At 52.5% G+C, this 5,421-nt stretch overlaps 1 pseudogene; it reads right to left on the reverse strand.

The window, feature by feature from the left end:
- Nucleotides 1–2,793: 2,793 nt before the first annotated feature.
- LOC112607652 lies at nucleotides 2,794–5,204 on the reverse strand (annotated as a pseudogene).
- Nucleotides 5,205–5,421: the final 217 nt, after the last annotated feature.

The following is a 5,421-nucleotide window of genomic DNA, read 5'->3' on the forward strand; positions in this document are numbered from 1 at the left end:
AAAAAAAAAAAAAAAAAAAAATCCACAGAACAAACAAGTAAAAACCAAAGAATTTAGACAGGGAGAAGGAAAGGGATTGCCAACAGATTTCATGGAACACATTAAATTTTGAAAAAAATCAGTATTTTGTACTTCTGTTGCTCCATGTAAAAAGTTTAAAATAAAAAAAAAATGCCCACTAGAGCCACCTGTATGGATGGAGAAGTGAGGACATGATATAGACAGGGCACAGGACCTGCAGGCGTTTCCTGACGACAGTCCAGAGGGACGGGAATAGTTCCCAGGATGTGTCCATTTCGCTTCACAGAAAGGGACTGTAAGATTTTGGGGGAAGACGCCCTATACGTGAAAGGTATTAAGAAAATCATCACTGAAATATGGTTTCCAAAAATTGAGCATGCTCTAGGTTACAGACAGACATATTTAATTCCTAGAACTTGTTGAACTTCTCTGACATGGGTAGATGGGAATTTCAAAAAAGTTACTAATAAATGATTGTGCTTCTAAAGTTGCAAGGTCAACATTTCACCCTCTAGAAAGCAGGGCACTTCATGGCTTGGAGTCTTCTTGTTTACATCCTAGGAACCGGAACAAATTTCATGGGACGCCTCACCCCCAACAACCAGCGGGGCAGGTGGGGAGAGGGCCACAGCTGTCTTTGGGTAAGGCACGTGTGTGTGCGTGCTGTGGGCATGTGCTGGAGATACTAAGGCATAGAGAAGGGCCCAAGCGATGAGGGAAAGTGAGTCTCCTGGCTGTTCCAGTCCTTTCTTTCCAGGCACAAAGAAGTTGAACTTAGTGTTTGTGTAGGCCCCCTTCATCTCACTTCAGCTTTTAGTAAGCAGTGTGTGTGTGCATGAGTAGCTGTGTGTGACAGAGTAAGTCCCTGTGCCTTTCTAGATTTCAATGACTCGGGTTTGCAGTTTCAACAGAAATAATCGGTAAATGACACAAGAGCAAATTTACTAGTTAGATGAGCAACTTTACGTTGCTTAAAATCTGATGTTATATTTTTAAAAATGTCCCTGGGTACAGGCAGAATTATGTCATATGGCCACTGGAACTGAAGTCCTTACCAGCTGTATGAAGAATATTCAGATTGTTTCTGTTATCTCTGCATTTTAAAGTAACAAAATACTAAGCCATTAGGTTATTGAACCCGTAATATTCCCACAGGGGTTTTATGTCTACGCCATGTGATTCAATTAATTTTCCTGGACTCTGGTTAGACTGTTTCCTTTCCGTCTTAGGCATTTGGCCCCCAAAATTAGGTAGGTAAAAGTGTCATTTTTAAAGATTTTACCTGTTGGGGAATTTCCTAGTTGGTGCTCCTGGAAGACATCCAGCTGTTCTGCAGGAGTCTGACATTCCCAGTCAGTGGGGCGAGAAGACATGTGTCTCCCAGAGCCGAGGGTGGCCAGGTGGAGGACAGCAGGACTTTCTAGGGTGTCCAAGGGGGAAGTTCTGAGTGGACCCTGGGAAAGGACATGGATGCCCCATCTGAGATGACCTGTGTCCTTCCAATGCCTGGGATCCCCAAGAGGGGCCCAGACATGGGCCCACCCTGGGGAATGAGGTTGTGGTGCTGCCTGGAGGAGCTAACACTGAGGTTTGGGGAAGTCACCCCACAGCTCCCAGAACCCAGAATCTCCAACAAGCAACCATATGTGGAGAGGGAATGGGGACAGTGGAAGGACACAGCTCGAATGAAGACACTGCGGACATGTTCCATGGCTTTCTGCCTTCATATCATCATCATCGAGTGTCCTCCTTTACAGAGTGAGCACATTTTACCAACACGCCTGACGGACACGTACCTGATGGAAGTCTTCTGAGGCACCAGAGCAGAAGGGAAAGCTTGCACATGGTCGCAAAGGACTTCACACTATTCCATCCCCTCTACTGCCATCCAGGAGGCCTCTTGACTCTTCCAGAATCAGATGTAAAAGACAGGGTCGGTAAAATCAGTATCCATGCCACCTGAAGCTATGATTAGCCATTGTACACGAACATGGCACCTTTATTTATTTATTGTTTATTTTGGGATGGAGTTTTGCTCTTGTTGCCCAGGCTGGAGTGCAATGGTGCTTTATCGGCTCACTGCAACCTCTACCTTCCAAGTTCAAGTGATTCTCCTGTCAGCCTCCCAAGTAGCTGGGATTACGGGCACCCGCCACCAGGCCCGGCTAGTTTTTGCTTGTTTTTCAGTAGAGATGGGGTTTCACCATGTTGACCAGGCTGTTCCTGAACTCCTGACCTCAGGTCATCCACCTGCCTTAGCCTACCAAAGTGCTGGGGTTACAGGCATGAGCCACTGCACCCGGCCTGAAGATGACTTTTTAAAATATTTTTTTCTAAGTAAAATGGCCCCCAAAGAGCCCAGTGATTTTTTTAAGGGTTTCTTTTTAATTTAAAAAACATTGGATAAAAATGGAAGCTGTAAAATATGGGAGGAGGAGCAAAAGAGCTGCTGAGTTTGCATTTGAAGTTGTGAGGGGCTGGGGAGGACGCGACTAGGGAGAGAGGACCCCTGCCCACTGGTCCCTGCTCTCACAGCTTATGCTTCCCACACTCAGGCTGCACCGCCAGTGAACGCAGGCCAGAAGTCGTAAGGACAAGAGGACAAGAGATCAAACTCAAGCTTCTTTCTTGTGGTTGGTTGGGTGTGTACGTGTGCAAGTGTAATAAGCCACACCCCACGGACATAAGGTGCCTGTCTGTGGATGCCATAGGCATGCTCCTGAGCATCGCTCAGTCTCTGGTGACCCTGAGTCTCTGGGCAGGCCACAGCCTTCACTTCTCCACTTTCTTGGCTTTCTTGAGGATGTTGCATTTTTTCCTGTTATGGCAGCGGCACCGCTCGTCGATGCTGGGGATACATTTGCAGTGCCACACCTCCTCCACCTTCTCCACGGGGTAGATGGCTTCCACGTTGTGGCGGATGAGCCGCAGCTGCATAGGGTCCAGCTGCTTCTTGCTGCAAGCCCGGGAATGGTTGTACTGCAGCTGGAGGTTCTCGGTGGTGGAGGAGCCCTGTGGCAATGTTGCCCACGGAGAGGCTCTGCTGCACGATCTCGCTCACCTCATTGTCGGACAGCAGGTAGGGAGAGGGCACCAGGAAGCTGGGTGAGGGACCACCACCTCGTCCAAGGGGATCTTGCAGAAGTCCTTGCTGCTCCTCTCGGGGGCAGCGGGGGACCCTCAAACTCCTCCTCAAACCTTTTGGGGTTGACTGCATAGCTCCTCATGTCTCTGCACTCGGGCCCAACACATGGACCTTGCACCGCTGCTGGTAGGAGCGCCTCTGCTCGTGTCCCGGCGTGGGCAGTGCTTGTCCAGTTTGCCAGTGAACTCCAGGGTCCAGAAGCAGTTGTTTCTGGTGCGGAGGTAGCGTAGGTGCACATAGTGGTGAATGAACTTGTTGCAGGATGGGTCCAGCTACTTCTTGCCCAGGGAGCCACTGCAGCTGTACTGCTTGTGCAGGTGCTCATGGGTGAAGAGCTTGGGGAACAGGGGCACCAGCAGGCATGAGGCGAAGTTGCTGATGGACAGGCTGCTCTCGTAGATACTGTGCAATGCTCCTTGCTGAGCAGGCAGTCGGTGCCGGGCACCTCCAAGTTGGGTTGGGGGATCTCCAATTTGTCCAAGTCGATGGGTACCAGCCAGATCTTCTTGGAGCAGTGCTGCTCGCGCTTGAAGCTATCCTCCACCTTGATTACTGAGATGTCATTGGGCAGGCTAGAGGAGTCATAGCAGTCATCGCGTGGGGGGCTCACCTTTGCTGCCCGGGTCCAGCCGCAGACCCTGGAGCTTGTCATTGATGCGCTGGGTGCACTGCTGCAGCCAGGCCTCCTCCTGCATGTGGGGGAAGTTGACCTCCCTGTAGTTGCGGATGATCTGCAGCCTCTGCGGGTCCAGCTCCTGCTTGCCGCTGTCCCCGTGGCAGCTGTCCTGCTCGCCCAGCTTGCGGTGGTCAAAGAGCTCAGGGAAGAGCCAGTGGAGGATGAAGACGGCAAACTTGCTGGGTGAAGAGGCTTCATCCAGGAACTCGGTGAGGTCCTGCATGTCCACCACGTGGTCTGAGGCGATGGTGCTGCTCTGGTACAGAGACAGGCCCTCCTCCTCGTCTTTGTGGTCCAGGAAGTGGCCGGGGTCCACTGCTCGGCCTCAAAGAAGCTGGTGGCCTGGCCATCGGGCTGGCTGTTCTCCATCTCCCGCTGGGCCCAGAAGCGACTGAAGAAGTTACTCAGCTGGGGCAAGCACTCGGCCTGTCACACAGCCGTGTCCTTCACTGAGGGGTAGTAGACCTCCATGTAGTTGTGGATGTGCTGCAGGTGCAGTGACTCCAGCTTATGCTTGGCCTCAAAGCCGCAGGCACTGCAGCCTCGGGAGAAGTCGACTGTGGCTGATGAGCTTGGGGAAGAGCTGCACCAGCAGGAAGCAGGCCAGGGCCTCGCCCAACAGGCTCTGGTCCACAATCTGCTTGAGCTACGCCGCCTGTGAGCTGCTATGGAGTGGTGGGGGCGGCTGGAATTTGGCCACCATCTCAGTGTGGTTCACCTTCAGGGAGAGCAGGTCCACTTTGCTGTGCAGCTGGGACCTGTTGGACGTGAGGGTGTTGAGCATGTAGAATATCTTCTGGATCAGGAAGTAGATGTTAGGATCACTGTTGGTGGCCGCCCCAGTGCTGCCACAGTCCCACTTCTGTGGCTCATTCAGGAGCCTAAGTGGCAAGGGGCTGTTGCTGGCATTTGCCTTCTGGAAGAGCTCATACATGTTTAGCAGGTCCCCTGAGGGAGGATTCTTCTTCTCCATGACCTTGTGCGAGATGCCATACAGAGGCTTCTTGTAGTAAGGGGTGGTGGCGTGGTTGCAGGGCTCCTCCTTGCCTGGCCACACAGAGCCCGAGCTCCTGCCCTGCCAGCCTGCTCTCCATTGCCTTGGCAGGGCGAGCTGTTCTCAGGTTCCACATGCCTTCTAGGAGTGCCTCTGGGATCAGCTGCCTCCTCTTCATGCTGGGGACGGAGTCTGGGGGCCACTGCTGACCTGCCAAGTCCTGGAGGGCAGTGAAGACACTGTCCAGAGGGTGCTTCTCAGAAGTCCTGGAATTCATGGAGCAGCCTAGAGCAGCATCTTCGGCCTCTGTCTCCACTCTCACTTCTTAGAAGTTCTTCTACATCTTCACTGAATTCAGTTGAGTTCATCTTCTGTTCCACTGGGACTCGAGTTCTGCACTTTGCTGGGCAGCCTGAGCCAAGTTTGGGCGCCAAGTGGTGGGGAGGGTGCAGGGCCAGGGAGTGGGGGAAGCACACAAAGGGCCTGGCCAGGGCGACTGGGGGAGGTGCCGGGGGCGGCAGACAACCAGGCGTCATGTATTTCCCCTCTCTTTGTGAGTGTCTGTGTGCTGCGCTGTCGTGTGAC

The sequence above is a fragment of the Theropithecus gelada genome, chromosome 15, assembly GCF_003255815.1.
Source record: "Theropithecus gelada isolate Dixy chromosome 15, Tgel_1.0, whole genome shotgun sequence".
Lineage (NCBI taxonomy): Eukaryota > Metazoa > Chordata > Mammalia > Primates > Cercopithecidae > Theropithecus > Theropithecus gelada.